This window comes from Pistacia vera, unplaced genomic scaffold (genome assembly GCF_008641045.1).
Source record: "Pistacia vera cultivar Batoury unplaced genomic scaffold, PisVer_v2 Contig136, whole genome shotgun sequence".
NCBI classification, from domain to species: domain Eukaryota; kingdom Viridiplantae; phylum Streptophyta; class Magnoliopsida; order Sapindales; family Anacardiaceae; genus Pistacia; species Pistacia vera.
The window spans coordinates 235407-252770 of record NW_022195423.1 but is presented as its reverse complement, the minus strand read 5'-3'; the positions used below and the strand labels follow the sequence as shown (position 1 = coordinate 252770).

The 17364-nt window shown below is 36.9% G+C and overlaps 1 pseudogene; it reads left to right on the top strand.

The window, feature by feature from the left end:
• Nucleotides 1-1137: 1137 nt before the first annotated feature.
• On the top strand, nucleotides 1138-8660 carry LOC116122666 (annotated as a pseudogene).
• The last annotated feature ends 8704 nt before the right edge of the window (nucleotides 8661-17364 follow it).

Genomic DNA, 17364 nt, shown 5'->3' with positions numbered 1-17364 from the left:
ATTACATGTAGTGAGTTTTAGTTAATTGAGATTACTGCTTTGGTTATGATCAATTTGCAATTATTCTATGAATCGAATTTGGTTTTTCATGTTTGAAGTGGGTTTATATCATTGATCTACTTTTGCTTGATGTTGGGATCTTCAGTTCGGCTTATGTACTGTGTTTCACAGGAGGGTGATGTTTGACCGCCCCGCGTTTGTGCTTGAACTTGGATCTGGGGAGGGGTGTTGTTTGGATTGAATTTCTATCTGGGTATCTGAAGTAAAGTAAAGCTGGCGACCACACTAGCTTGGAGGTTCACTGGCAGCAATGGCAATGGCCATGCTGCCAATGATGCGGTACTCTTTGCTTAATGCTTATTGCAATTAGAATCTTGATAGTTTGTCAGTTTGTCTCGTTGTAAGTGGCTTAGTGGTGATATATTGGAATTCACATGCCACATGTGAACTTCATGTGGAACAACTAACTGCGGCATGTTATAGATCTCATTTTGCATCGGTGGTAGTTGGAATTCTTGTTCTTGCTGGTTAATTCAGTTGTGTGTTTTATACTACAATTTTGGCAACGTTCTAATTTGGGTATATAATTCACTTACATTTTTTTGACTGACAATTTTAAATAGAAGTTGTTGATGGTGTCGGGTTTAACAAAGTAAAAACATCAAACTAGGAGTAAAAAACTAATCTGATACCCTTTTGTTTTCTGAGCTTTCGTCAGATGATCTTCTAAACAAATGGATAAACTTCACAGAAGTCTTTTCGACGACTTGGGTTTTTTTTTTTTGCATTAACTTACCTGTTTTCTTTCTGTCTCAAAGTTAAGTTTTGTCAGCCTTATTGTGGGGAATGTATCATGTTTGACCAAATTAGAAGGAATTGAAATTTCAAATATTTGTTTTACGTCACTGTGTTGTGCTAGTTAACCTGCTCCGTCAAATCATTATGTTACTTTACTTCATGCCTAATTCAGATGAAGAAAATATTGGAATGGGTGGCTTGAAACTTAATATTTTACATAATTTGAATTTGTGTTCAGCTATGATCAATTATGTGACTCCCTTTTCTTTTTGGTGTTCTGTTGCACTCATAATTGCAGGATAAAAATGTAGATGCCAGACTTAAGATTCAGAGCCCCAACTCCACATTCAGTTATAAAGATGAGTCTGAGGTCAGTCTCTCTCTTCTCTTCTCTTTTCATTTTTTATTTTTTTTTATCATGCAGAATTATCCTGGTGGGATAAGTATTATGTTCATGACCTGTAACAACTAAGCAGTGTTTGTAATTTCTGTAGTGGGTACATATAGTTTCCTTGCTAAAAAGAAAAGAGAAGAAAATGTACTTTGGGAAAACATTTTGCTTGCGGTAGGATTGACAATAACCCTTAGGTGCCTTTGTTTTGAGAAAATTATCTTCACACTGTGGGTAGATTTTATGTGTATCTATCCCAGAGATGGTGTTTCTAGAAGCTCTATACATGATAGGAGCTAATTGGAGTGAGCAGCAATTCTTCTATAATGTTATCACCTGATTATGGCTATGCTGAGTTATAAATGATATATCATATCTGTATATGTCAATGTCACCAATATGTTGTGGCCTCTTTCCATTGCTTTTTTTGTCACTTAAAATTATTTATCCGTTATTACTCGTGGTCATCTACTTTCTTGTCTTTAGGGATCAACACTGGTTTTCATGGCTTGATCCAATACTCTTATTTGTATTTCCTTCTCCGAAAATGAGGTCATAATGAGGGTAGCTTGCAGTGGTTTGCAGATGTAATTTTAACTGAAGTTCTTGCATTCTTAATCCTTGCAGAGATCGCAGTAGCAGCATGGAGGATCCGGATGGAACATTAGCGAGTGTTGCACAATGCATTGAGCAGTTGCGGCAGAGTTCTTCGGCGTACAAGAGAAGGAATATAACTTGAAGCAGTTGCTAGAACTCATTGATACACGTGAGAATGCTTTTAGTGCTGTCGGATCTCACTCTCAAGCAGTTCCAGTATTGTATCCTTCTTCGATCAGGATCACTCGAGTGAAGATACAGGCTGCAATGTCTTAGGCTCTCTCTGTAAGGAGAATGAATTGAGGGTAAAAGTCTTACTTGGGGGATGCATTCCTCCATTGCTTGGTCTCTCAAATCCAGCTCAGCAGAAGGTCAAATTGCTGCAGCAAAGACAATTTATGCTGTTTCTCAGGGTGGGGCAAAGGATCATTGGATCCAAAATTTTTTCAACTGAAGGAGGTAGTGCCGGTGTTATGGGAGCAGCTTAAAAAGGGGCTCAAGACTGGAAATGTGGTTGATAGCTTACTAACAGGAGCATTAAAGAATCTCTCTAGCAGCATGAGGGATTTTGGGCTGCAACATACAAGCGGCGGAGTGGATATACTTGTTAAGTTACTCACCTCAGGACAGCCAGGCACTCAAGCTCACGTTTGCTTTCTTCTTGCATGTATGATGATGGAGGATGAATCTGTTTGCTCCAGGGTCTTAGCTGCAGAGGCTACAAAACAGCTCCTCAAGCTGTTAGGACCTGGTAATGAACCCCCTGTTAGAGCAGAAGCTGCAGGCGCTCTTAAGTCTCTCTCTGCCAAGTGTAAAGAGGCGAGGCGTGAAATAGCTGGTTCAAATGGTATTCCTGCTCTAATAAATGCTACAATAGCTCCTTCTAAAGAATTCATGCAAGGTGAACATGCCCAAGCCTTGCAGGAGAATGCAATGTGTGCTCTGGCAAACATTTCTGGTGGCTTGTCGAATGTCATCTCAAGTCTTGGCCAAAGCCTGAACATGCTCTTCACCTGCCAGGTTGAGGACACATTAGGGGCTTTGGCTTCAGCTCTTATGATATATGACAGCATGGCTGAATCGACTAAAGCATCAGATCCTTCAATTGTTGAGCAGACTTGGTCAACCAGTTCAAGCGAAATTACCATTTCTTGTACAGGAGCGCACATAGAAGCTCTAGCCAGTTTGTATGGGAATGCCTTACTCTCAGTTAAACTTACAAACTGAAGCAAAAACGGTTACTTGTTGGTTTGATCACAATGGCAACCAATGAAGCTAGGATGAGCTGTAAAAAGCTCTTCTCAAACTTTGCAATAATGAAGGTAGTCTATGGCGTGCTCTCCAAGGCCGTGAAGGGATTCAGCTGTTGATATCCCTTCTCGGACTTCATCAGAACAGCAGCAAGAATGTTCAGTTGCACGCTTTGCTCTTATCTAACGAGAATGATGAAGAAAGTAAATGGGCCATTACTGTGCTGGTGGCATACCTCCACTTGTCAAATTCTGGAGTCAGGTTCTGCAAAAGCCAAGGAAGACTCTGCAACCATTCTTAGGAATCTATGCAATCACAGTGAAGATATACGTGCTTGTGTTGAAAGTGCTGATGCTGTTCCTGCATTGTTATGGCTACTGAAAAATGGGAGTTCCAATGGGAAAGAAATCGCTGCAAAGACTTTAAACCACCTAATCCATAAATCTGATACAGCAACTATCAGCCAGCTCACTGCATTATTAACAAGTGATCAACCGGAATCCAAAGTTATGTTTTAGATGCTTTAGAAGTATGTTGTCTGTGGTTCCCTTCAATGATATATTGCGTGAAGGCAGTGCTTCAAATGATGCAGTTGACAAATGATTTAAATACTGAGCTCTACTAAAGAAGAGACTCAGGCTAAGTCAGCTTCAGCTCTTGCTGGATTTTGAAACTCGGAAGGATGCGTGTGAAAGTAGCATTGCTGTGAGAACTCTTATTCTGTCATGAAGCTACTAAGCTTTGAGTCTGAAAGTGTCTAGCAGAGGCTGCTCATTGCCTTTCTGCAATTTTTCTTTCAGTCAAGGAGAACCGGGAAGTAGCTGGTATTGCTCGAGATACATTGTCTCCCCTTGTTGTGCTTTCTAATTCTTCAGTCTGGAAGTTGCAGAGCAGGCAACATGTGCTCTGGCAAATTTATTTAGATAATGAAGTTTCAGGAGAAAGCTGTAGCTGAGGAAATCATTTTGCCTGCTACCAGGGTTTCGTGAAGGCACTGTTTCTGGAAAAACACATGCAGCTGCTGCAATTTCCCGTCTGCTACATTCGCGCAAATTGATTCCACCATAACTGATTGTGTAAATCGTGCTGGAACTGTTCTTGCGTTGGTCTCTTTTCTTGAATCTGCTAATGGTGGATCTGTTACCACATCAGAGGCTCTTGATGCACTTGCTATTCTGTCAGGTCAGCAGGTGCTAGTGGGATGTGAAACCTGCCTGGGCAGTTTTAGCTGAGTTCCCGAAAAGCATTACTCCAATAGTTTCTTCCATTGCTGATGCAACACCCTTGTTGCAGGATAAAGCATTGAAATATTGTCACGACTTTGCCGAGATCAACCTGTAGTTTAGGAGAAAAAGTTATCGATGCCTCTGGGTGTATCTCGTCAATTACTAAAAGAGTGATCAGTTCCACAAACTCAAAGGTCAAAATGGGGGAGCTGCACTTCTTATATGTGCGGCAAAAGTTAATACCAGAGAAGGTGGAGGATCTTAATCAATCAAAATTATGTCTTCATCTTATTCAATCATCGTTGCAAGCTCAGCATTGTTGAGGTTCAAGAGGTGAGGGTATTGATGAAGAAGACGCCATCAGATCTGCAGGAATACTTCAGAGGAAGCCAGGAATGAGGAATCTGGGACAGGCACAGCAGTTATATGGTGCAAACTTAGCAATTTGGTGCTATCTGTTATTGCTTGCCATGACGAAAAAGCAAAAAAAACGATAATGGAGGCGAGCCGGTAGCAGTGGAAGTTCTTACTGACAGAGTCTCACATTTGTTTTCACAGTATAGTCAGGTACCCCATTTCTTCTTGCATACTAATTATTTAAAGCACGCTCAGTTGGAAGAAAAAAGATTTGCATGAATGCACTGTTGGCATTATCATGTTAATGCTATGGTGAGAATTATGTGACCGCTTATTGTGACTAAAATCAGGGTGTCCTCTTTTTGGTGGATGTATGCAGATTGATTATAAAGAGATAGCAGCATTTGGATTTGTGCTTTACTGCTCGCCATTTTGTTCAAGATAGAGATATCAACGAGCAAACGCCAACCATGAAAGCTATTCCAGCACTTGCAAATTTGTGAAGTCGGAGGAATTTGCAAACAATATTTGCTGCACAAGCAATTTGCAGCCTAGTCTGTAATGGTAGCAGGGGAACTCTTCTATCTGTTGCAAATTCTGGGCCAGCAGGTGGGCTTATTGCCTACTTGGCTGTGCCGATGTGCTGATATACAAGACCTTCTGGAATTGTCAGAGGAGTTTGCTTTGGTGCAAATCCAGATCAAGTTGCTCTTGAGAGGCTGTTTAGAGTTGAAGATATTAGGGTTGGTGCTACTTCTCGAAAGCAATACCTGCCTTGTTGATCTACTCAAACCAATTCCAGATCGTCCTGGAGCACTTTTCTGGCACTTGGCCTTCTACTCAACTTGCTAAAGATTGTCCATCAAATAGATTGTAATGGTAGAATCTGGGGCTCTGGAAGCACTTACAAAGTATCTTTCACTTGGCCCTCAAGATGCAACCGAGGAAGCTGCTACGGATCTGTTAGGGCTCCTATTCAGCAGTGTGAAATTAGGAGACATGAATCTGCATTTGGTGCATCAGTCAACTTGTGGCTGTTTTACGTTTGGGTGGAAGAGCTGCAAGATATAGTGCTGCCAAAGCATTGGAAAGTCTATTTTCTGCTGACCATATCAGGAATGCAGAAACTGCACGGCAAGCTGTTCAACCTGGTCGAGATTCTTAATACTGGTTTGGAGAAAGAGCAGCATGCTGCTATTGCTGCATTGGTCAGGTTACTGAGTGAAAACCCATCAAGGGCCCTTGCAGTTGCAGATGTTGAAATGAATGCAGTTGATGTTCTTTGCCGGATCCTTTCATCTAATTGTTCAATGGAGTGAAGGGGGATGCTGCTGAGCTATGTGGTGTTCTTTTTGGAAATACAGAATTAGGTCAACATTGGTGCAGCACGATGTGTTGAGCCTCTTGTCTCTCTTCTTGTAAATGAGTTCAGTCTGCTCAGCATTCAGTTGTCCGTGCACTAGATAAACTTGTGGGACGATGAGCAAATCGCAGAATTAGTTGCTGCACATGGAGCTGTTATTCCTCTGTTGGCCTTTCTATGGTAAAAACTACATGCTCATGAGGCCATTTCTAGAGCTCTTGTGAAGCTAGGGAAGGATAGACCTGTGTGTAAATGGAAATGGTGAAAGCTGGTGTAATGAAAGTGTACTTGATATCCTTCACGAAGCTCCAGATTTCCTCTGCGCTGCATTTTCCGAATTGCTCCGAATAACCAATAATGCAGGCATTGCTAAGGGACCATCTGCTGCAAAAGTGGTTGAGCCTCTTTTCTTGTTGCTTACTAGACCGAATTTGGGCCTGATGACAGCATAGTGCATTGCAGGTTTTGTTAATATTCTGGAACATCCGCAGGTCGGGCTGATTATTCACTGACCTCTCACCAAGTATGAGTCTATCCCTTGCTTGATTCTCCAGCCAGCAGTGCAGCAGTTGGCTGCTGAGCTTCTGTCACATCTACTTGGAAGAAAACTCTCAGAAGGATCCAGTAACACAGCAAGTAATTGGTCCTCTCATTCGGGTTCTTGGGTCTGGCATACACATTTTGCAGCAGAGAGCGGTAAAGGCTCTTGTAAGTATTGCATAACATGGCCGAATGAAATTGCAAAAGGGGTGGTGTCAATGAGCTGTCCAAAATATATTGCAAGTGATCCATCACTTCCTCAAGCCTTGTGGGAATCTGCTGCTCTGTTTTATCCAGTATTTGCAATTTAGTTCTGAATATACTTGGAGTGCCTATTGCGTGTTGGTAAGGCTGCTCGTTCTGGTCAGAGGGCACAGTTGTGCGGTTCATGAATGCTCTTCTAGTGTGGAAAGTGATGATGGAACCAGTGCGAAGCAATGGCTGAAAGTGGTGCCATAGAAGCTTTGCTAGAACTTCCCGATCTCATCAGTGTGAGGAAACATCTGCAAGGCTGCTGGAGTATTACTTAACAATGTGAAGATCAGAGAATCAAAAGCTACAAAATCTGCAATTTACCACTACCAATACCTCTTGGATCCACAAACTCAAGCTCAGCAAGCAAGGTTATTGGCGACCTGGCTTGGTGATCTATTTCAACGAGAGCCTTGCTCGAAGTGCTGATGCAGTTCAGCTTGCCGTGCACTAGTAACGTTCTTGAAGAGCAACCTACAGAAGAAATGAAAGTGGTGGCTATATGTGCTTTGCCAAAACCTTGTCATGTACAGCCGATCCAATAAGAGAGCAGTGGCAGAGGCTGGAGGTGTTCAGGTTGTATTGGATTTGATCGGTTCAAGTGATCCAGATACATCTGTTCAGGCTGCAATGTTCGTAAAGCTTCTCTTTTCGAATCATACCATTCAGGAATATGCTTCCAGTGAAACAGTCAGAGCTATAACCGTACGATCTTTAAATCTAAGAGTCTACAGATACCGACCCCTGGTTTTCAATTTATTTTACCAGCCATTTTGGTTCATTGTCATTTCAGCATGTGTCATGTCTTCACTGTCATAAGTTTTAGAAGTTCCTCTTTTGAAAATTTTTTTATACTTATTTTTATCGTACAATACAGTGCTATTGAAAAGGAATTATGGGCAACCGGAACTGTGAATGAGGAGTATCAAAAGCTCTAAATTCTTTATTCAGCAACTTTCCACGTCTGAGAGCCACTGAACCGGCGACATTGAGTATACCCATTGGTTACCGCACTCAAGACTGGTTCAGAGGCAACTCAAGAAGCTGCCTTGGATGCACTTTTCTTCTCAGACAAGCTTGGTCAGCATGCCCCGCTGAAGTTTCAAAAGCTCAATCAGTTGCTGCTGCTGATGCAATCCCCTGCTTCAATACTTAATCCAGTCTGGTCCACCTAGATTCCAGGAGAAGGCCGAATTTCTGCTTTCAGTGTTTGCAGGAACATTAGTGTTATAATCAAGCGTGGCAACAATAGAAGCGTCAGTCGGAACCCCAGCGTATTCTGCAAGCTTACTTGGCAATACCCACCTAGGCAAACCAAGGTAAGTTATTATTAGTTTCCATTACATGCTCAAAATATCCAAAAATACACTTTCACTTTCAGACTACCACCCCAGTTGCATACTGAACCAAATGAACAAGACTTTATGGCGGTCAAGTGGTTGTCACGTTAAAAATCATTTGAACACACGTTACATCTTATTGCTCTTCATTTTGGGTCCTATCTTTATGATCTGCTGTTTCATGAACTTGCCAGATTGTGTCAACTGGTCCTAATCCTGAGTGGGATGAGAGCTTTGCATGGTCCTTTGAGAGTCCTCCGAAAGGCCAGAAACTTCACATCTCTGCAAGAACAAGAGTAAAATGGAAAGGTAATTGAACGGGAAAAAAAAAAAACTGAAAATTCAGTTCTCCACATTCTATTCATATTTGACATAAATCTACCTTACTTTTGATTTGACAACAGAGTTCTTTTGGTAAAGTAACCATCCAAATCGACCGAGTAGTGATGTCGGAGCCGTTGCCGGCGAAAACACACTATTGCCGGAAAGCAAAGAGCGGCCCATCCCGGAATCTGGAAATAGAATTCCAATGGTCCAATAAGTAATAACCAATACAGAAGTAATTATCGTCGCTGCAAATTTAATTTGTAGGTGAAAAATATGGTCAAGTAGAGAATTCTTTTAAACTTTTTCGTTGCTTGTTTGATCCAACATTTCAATATTTATTAGTGTATATAGCATTGCAGAGATTTAATTTTTGTTAGTAGTCTTGAAAATAGCCATTTCTATTGTATTCTTTTGTAACTTGATGTTCTTACATTTGATGAACAAGAATATTGAGGTTTCTTAGTAATATTTGCACTGAAGTGTGTGCTGGTCAATGTGAAAGCAAAAATAAGGGCCCGTTGGGCTATATTTTTATCCATATTTTCAATCTTATTCACAAATACTTGTTGGTTTATTATTTGAGAAATATAGGATATTTTTTTAATTACTTTTAGACCCTTTAAGTTTATTAATTCATTAAATGCCCAAAAAAAAAGTTTAAAAATTATAAAAAATGCTCCATCCACCCATACAGTCAGATTCCAGCAATCCTCATCGGTGGTAGCGGAATCTGTCACAACGGCTTACAAACGAACGGAATTGGTTGATAATTCACCGATTTGGTATTTTGGGTCAGATCCACAGTCAACAACGGCGAAAGAAATGGTCGTTGTTGACGGTCATATCTTTGGCTGTCGTGATGGCTAGATCTGGACTTTTGCGGCCGTTGACGGTTAGATTTGGTCTTTAGATCTAGCTTTTCAGTTAGATTCGTGGTGGATCTGGCGCGAAAATGTCATATCGATGCTCTATCCACAATTCGATATGTCTGCATCGTAGCCATTTTTCAGCCAGATTCCAGCGGTGGTGGCCGAAATCTGGCACGTAGGTGGGTGGGGGTGTTTTTGTCATTTTATAAAAATTTATATATTGGAGTGTTTAGTAAATTAGCAAACCTATGGGTTTTTTTTTTTGTAATTTTTAAATTTTACTCATAATACTCCCTATTCAACTATCAATATTATTCTCCAAATCCTATCGTTCTAGTTTTTTTTTTTTTTTTTTGTGGGTAGTAATTGCAAGTTTGAAAAGATTGTTGACTAATTGAGAAGTTGCCAATATTTGTTTCTTGTGTTACGTATTTAATATTTATTGTACATTGGAAGTAATTTCAAGTAGTGAAAAATGTTTTTTTTTTTTTTTTTTTAATTACTTATTTTGTAGTTTTTGTTTTTAATGTTTGAAACATTTTTTTATTGATAATCCAAAAATCCTTGATCTTGCATTGTGAACAGTTCGGAATTGGAGTCTCATCGAACCTTCCGATCTCTTAAAAACGAGAAATAATACCCAAATCTTGTGAAATAAAATAGGATTGGTATAAAGATACTTTAAAAAAAAAAAAAATCTAAAATTTTTGATAATATTTTCAATAAAATATTTTTATAAACATTTAGTATTTTACAACTATTAACATATTGTATATAAATTAAAATATTGTCGATATTCGATATATTTAAATCAATTTTATTATGGTAATAAACCTTTTAAAGATGAAAATTCTCATTTTTTTTTTACTGTGAGGTTTGGTAAATTTAAATAGTCTGGTTTGCAAAAATAGCAAGGACTTATAGCGATAAATTCTGATAAATTAACCACTTGACTTGTGGTCGGATGGTAGACTCAGGTTATCCAGAAATCTTGTATTCGAGTCGCACGATTAAATAATATACTACTTATTATATTTGTGATTTACCTGTCTATTAGGCTTGTAAGGTGTTAAAATATTCAAAGATTAATTAAGGTATAATTTGGCCGAACACCTGATCACCCAAAAATAAAAAAAAAATAAGGTAAATTTAAATGAATTTCTATCTATTTTCAAATTTGGTAAAGATATTTTCAAGTAAAAACACTTTAAGAAAAGCACTTTTAGTCATGGTTGTTAGAATCCTACGATACCGATATGTATCTACGATACGATTCGATACAGGATGCCAATGGAACGTATCAAGAGAGCGTATCATAAACCTTCAATACGTTGATATGTATCTTACGATACGATACGTATTTGTTCGTATCCTTAAAAATATCGATACGACTTTATTAATTTGGGTTGAAGGCCCGAAAAAAATTTCGGGTCGAAACCAGGTCACCCAACCCGATTCACTAAAAACCTATCAAATTTACCCATTTTGTATGGAGAAATAAAGAGGAATAGTATTACCCATTTTACATGATATAATAATATAAGTGGAGATATAGATATTGACATAGATCTTAAAAATAATATGAATGGTTATGAGAAAATAAAAATTCTTAATTTAATTATGTAATACCATAATTTAAAGCTAATAAACACCATAAAATTTTTAATTAATTAGGGATGATATTAATTTTTAGAAAATTTTAATTATTTTATTAATTTTTTTTAAAAATATATATTTTATGATACGATATGATTGATATGCGATATATGATTAAAAAAATAAGTTTTGATTTGACAACCATGCCTTCAACCCTATTATGTTATGGCCTTTTCCATAAACACAATATCTTCTGGTGCCATTATTGCAATCACCTGTTCTAGATTATTCGTTGTCTTGACTTGGGCGGGCGCAGTGGGCCGTCTCGGGCCATAAATGGGCGGCTCTTGTTTGACATTCGGCCACATCACATGGGTATCTTTCACTTTTATTTGGACCAAAACCCACAATTCCAATTTACCCTCCATCTTTTTATCGGATTTTTTCTTTATCTGAACTTTATTACTACGAAAATTGATTAATATAAAATATATTATAAAGAAAATAATCTTGAGGATAGAAAAATAAATAAATACATGTCACAAAATTTATAAAAATCTAAATTTGATTCTTATTTTATTATTCGATTTACCATTAATAAAATTATTGATAATGTAATATATATGTTTGTCTATCTGTGTACATCGTTCATAAATCTAATATTTATACTTTTCTAATCTCATTTTTTTTGTTCACCTTTGTTAACAAGCGTATCATTCAAATTATTTATTTGATTATCTATTTAAGAGACGTAGCATATTTTTTTCAAATAGAGGGTTTTATCATCGATCGAAATTTCTTACTTCATTACTCAGTAAAATTTCATTTTTGTTAAGACTAAGTGATCATATTAGTGACTAATAATCGTTTACTTCCCTTTGATAAGTTATCTTTGGTAACATGTTTTGTTGTTTCCATAAATGGTCATTTAAATATTTCAAAAAAACACCTATAAATATTTTTAGAGTATTCCATTCTTTTAGAAAAAAAACCACCAAAAAACAGTCAAATATTCAAAATATATTTTAATTTTTTTAATGGAATATTCATCATGAGTTTAATTTTAATAAGCACTTCAAATAAAAAAATTTTCTATCAATATAATGGTATGTTGGTCATTAGTAAGTGCTACAGACCCTTTACTGTAATTTCAAAAGTTCGACATGGGCCCACTTTAGACAGACATCCCTCGCCAATCGAAGCACTTTGTTTTCTCTGATACGTAAAGTAACCGGGACCACTACGTGGCAAGTTTCAACGAACCTCCTAATTAAATTTTCAGATAATTTCACTTAAATCTCTAATGTTTGTAAGACTCTAAAGCAGTCCTTATAGTTTTAAAAGCCATCACAAAAGCTCCTAAATTTTTAACTATTAGTTGAAATATGACATTGCCCCCGAAAGGGAGCCTAAAGGGGAGGATTCAAGGGTATAGATGTAAATTTCCCCTTATTAGACTATTTAGCTATCGACGTTTGGGTTTGTTTTAAGTTGACACGAAGCAATCCTATTATAAGTTTAAAATTAGTTCTAAATCGAATTTGGTATAAAATTTGTCACGCTTAGATATGTGAATATGTATCACTATTCAAAGTTGATGGATTTTTTTTTTTTTTATAACCTACGTTCTGAACCAGTTTACACGTATCAACTAATTCCGAATCTATTAGACACCTACAAAGGCACAGAATTAGGTAAACAAAGTATTATTGTAATAAGTAACCCTAAGATTTGAACCAAAAAACTTAAGAAACGAACAAACCCCTTGACCATCAGACCAACTTTTTAAAGTTGATGAAAATATGATTGTCAACACAACTATTTTTACATGAATTTAAACTGCGAATTAATATATTTCAAGTGATTGATTCAATATAACAACATAATTAATTGTGTAAATAAAATGTATTTTACCAATAATCTCAAATATTAGAAGGATAACTCAAATTTCATATTGTAGTTTAGTTTTCCCACAATACCACCTCTTCTTTTTTACGCACCTTATTGAATTTAAAGTAAAGTTGAGGGGCCTTAAAAATCTTATCCCTTAAACTCAAATCAGATAAATACTAAACAATTAAAAGTTTTCATTTCGCACCTCCACCTCCACCTGCACTTCTCACCTCACTCGCTTCTCTCTTCTTCCAAGTTCCACCATCACTTGCACCTCCAAAACGACCTCGCTGCCTTTCAGTCATGAAGGCGGATCTCTGCTGATATACTACGTGATAGTGGCTTCTTGGTCGGTAGCGGAGTCGCGAAAACGACGACGTATTCGATCGACTGATTCACGATTCTCGGAGGAAGTAAGGCTAGAAATGGAAAGTGACGACGTGGCCGGTGAAGAGGAGCTTTGAGTATACAGTTGCTCCTCAGTAGTGATTTCCAGAAGCAGAAGATGAAGCTGTTCCGAAGTTTCGCATCTTTTCCTTCTCAAGGCAGCAAAACGATGTCGTTGGAAATGACTTCGGCTGGTATGCTCTTTTCTTTTTCCTCTAAGTTTGAAAATTCTCTATGTGTTGGCGGTAGGTTACCAAAGTTCATTTTTTTAACCAGTAACGTTTATCGTGCTTAGCAATGCACTTTTTCTTTTTTGTATATATTTTTTAATTCTGTGCTGAAGATAACTGTATTACCGGTAACGTGGAATCTTTTTAATCAATTATAAAGAGAATCAGTAACGTTATCGAACTCCTGGTATTGTTATTAGAGCCGGTAAGATAATTTTAATTATTTTTTAATAGTTTGTCTTGAAAATAACTATGTTACCGGTAATGTTACTGGCATTCAACCGGATTACGTGATGTATATTTTGTAGGGTTAGACTGTGGGAATGGGGTAATGTTACTTGTTATGGCTCTTGAATTTCACTTAGAATGAGGGTGGCAATCCGAAGATCACGGTGGGTAAAATTATTGTCGGTAATGCTATGATCCTGGTCCAGTATTGTTATTGAGAGTCTCTTGGAGTTGCAATCTGTAATGTTATTCCTAAATAGGTTACTGATACGGTACTGGGTTACTGGGCAGCAAAGAGAGCCATTACACTGATATGAAAGGGCTTTTTTAGGGGCGTAACTACCATACCTGCCTTTGGATCATGGTCCAAGGGTTCATAGTCAACCCTGTACCATGATACAATGGCTGGTATAGCGTTACCTAGCAAGTTAGCTATATCCTTTGGTAATTTACAGGGGTGTAGCAGTTCCTGTAACATTACCCGATACTCATAACATTTAGCAATTAACATTTCACAGGTTCATTGCATGAGTAAATGTGATGATTAATTAATGTTATGGCTCGTTTTGGTTTTGGTAATGTTATTGATATGTTGCCTTACCGGATGCATTGTAGTGGGACTGTGTATACTGTTGATTGATGATGGGTGAACTGTTGTAGGTTACATTATGCGTTGATTGATATAGGACACCGGATGTTTCGTTTCTAGTGCATGGATGCGGGGAGTGATCTACTTTGGGTTCCCTGTGATTGCGTACAATGCGCTCCTCTGTCTGCAAGTTACTATATATAGTCTGGTAGGCCACCTCAGCACACTTTCTTGTCTTGTGTTTCAAAACATGTTTTGGCTTCTTAATATGTTTTGTTTGAAAGATATTGCTTTTCTGCCTATCAGTTGTTAATGGTTCTCCTTTGGGAACATTTGGCCCCCCTTTTGAAACACAATGGGAAATTGGAATTTTATAATGTAAAAGTCATATATTCCTTTTCTTTATGGATAAAAAATGGGGTTTAAGTAAAGTTTTTATAAGAGGAAAGAGTTTATGTGTGTCCGTTTGTAGTTGCGACTAGTTTATGAAAGGGAACTCAATTATTGAAATGATAATGAATGAGCCATGTGGAAGACAATATGAAATTGATAATTACTGTGGTTTAAGCTTTCTGTGAGAGCAAATTCCTTGGATTATAAAAAACATGATAGGGGAGGTGATTGGTCAGAAACAAGGATACCTGTAAAACCAGCTTAATTTTTAGGGGTGATGTTAAGAACTTATGGGTAAAAAGAAGTCCTTTTTTTTTCCTGGATGTTATTCATGGTACTCTTTACATTGAGCCGTTCAACTAATGGAGCATAGAAGTATAAAGATCTAGTCGTAACTACAACATGATGATGTGAAATGTAATAATTATTGGGGACATCTACAACTTGTCTTAAGAGTGGTAGTAGGAACATTATATTAGTTTTCCATTGAAAATGTGAAATGGCCTTCATTGGTGACTCTTCTTAACATAAGTCAAGCTTAAATGCAACAAATTATAAGCTTCTTGAGTGAACACGAAAACGACTATTCCTTGGGTGACCTAGGCTTCTAAGTTGTGCCACTTGAGCAATCAAGGGGTTTTAACTAGACTCGACCAAAAAACGTAGGTTTTGCTAGAGAAGATGAAGTCGATTTTTGGGCGAATACCTTAGATTTGGCCAAATTCGATTGAATTTGGCCAAGACAAGTTTTGTCCAAATGATTGAATCGATCGAATGACAGGGTTTCAGCCACCCTAGTATCAAAAAGTAGAATTGGCTGAATGCGTCCGACATGTGGGTTTCGGTCAAAACTCGTCTTCAACCTCTAGCCAAATGTCCTTTTGAATCCTTTGAGATTGATCGAAACTCATACTCAGATTACACCTAAACCACCCATTTTCAACATATCCATTTAAATATAAGCTTAATCAATTATAACAACAACAAATCTTTTCAAAAATAATTTATTTAACATGTTTCCTAAACATATATGCAAAATACTCAAAATTTTATATTTCAAATAACAAAATTTTCATTCCAAAAATAATATATCAAGAAATCCATTAAAAAGGTGTTTCTCAAGATCACAAATTCGGGTATTTGATGCGTATTTACTATAACATGCATAAATAGTAAGTGTACTAGTTGCACAAAATAATAAAGTGATGAGTGAGTATCGTTCCTACAAGGATTGATTTGTTAAGCACTAACTTTCCTAAGTGTTTCTCAAGTTGGAGCAATTGCAATTGTTTGGATTAATGGGAAGAATTAAAATTAAACTAAAAACAAAACCTCTAAATATTAAAAACTGAATATTGAAAGAAAGAATTAAAAGCAAGGATAATATCAATTTAACAAACGGTTAGGGTTTTGACTTTATTCGGACTCTATGGATGGATTCAATGGATTATGCTAATTTCACACTCACATGCACAGATTGTAAATTGAATTCTCTAAATTGTCAAACATACATTCTCAGGCTATGAATTCCTACTTTTCTCTATTACACTTCCGCACCCAACAAATTAAAGAATAATAGAATCAAGTTCATTAAGCTAATAGAACCCTAGGTTGATATCATTGGTTCTTAAATCTATCTCTAACATTTAATACTATAACGATGGTTACCCAAAAAGCTCAACATGATTCATTTCTCAATCTCATCACGTTCATCAAATAAATTTCATAAAAACAGAATAACCACACAATCTATGCAATAGAGGATGGAAATAACAGTAATCAATTCATTAATTCATAAAAATCCAAAGTTCATCAAAACCCTAACCCAAAAAGGGTTAGTTCATAACTAATTTAACATAAACAGCAAAGAAAACAGTAAGCATATTGAAATAAAGAGAAAGAAAAGATATCTCCCCTAGTTGAAGAATCTCCAAGGTTAAAATCTCCAATCTTCTCTATTTCTCAACATAAATCCAAGTAATGTTCAAAGAAAACTCTAAAACAAAGCAAAAACGCCTCCCCATACAAAAATGGCAAAGTGTTTCTTTTATACGTCACCCTAAAAACCTAAAATCTTCCTTAAATGAAACTGTGCATTTTGAAGAAATCTGAAATTCGCAGACTTCACCGCGGCGACGAAGTAAGTTGGAATCCCGTTGTTAACTTCCTTCGTCGCGACGAACCTTTATGAAAAATTCTGAATTTATAGAATTGCCCTCAACTTGTTTCTTTGCTTGAATCTTCAATTTCCAATGCTTTCCTATGAGAACAAGCTTCATAGTGCTTCCATCTACTTCAAAACTTTTCCAAATTCCGAGATCTGCTTACTTTTGGGTCCAAAAACTCCAATTCGCTCATTATTTACTCAAAATATCTATTTTGGCCTGAAACACAAAATGTAAAGAATTAAGAATCAATTCAGGCAAAAATGAATTAAAAAGTATTTAAAATCCAACCAAAAAGCCTAATAAAAACAATATAATTCTCGGATTATCAGTCTTCATTCGAGATTTTATAGTGAAAGCATGAGTTTTGAATTAATGGTTAGACATTTGTCATTAGGGGCAATTTCATCCACCAATTTTGTGTTAAATAGAGATGTGATATTTCTTGAGACATTTTACAAAAAGTATTAATTCTCAACTCCCTTCCATCAACAAGGCAATAATAACCTAAAAAGATAATTTTGTTGCAACGTTTAAACTCAAATAATTAGATCTTGTTTGTTTAACGCCTT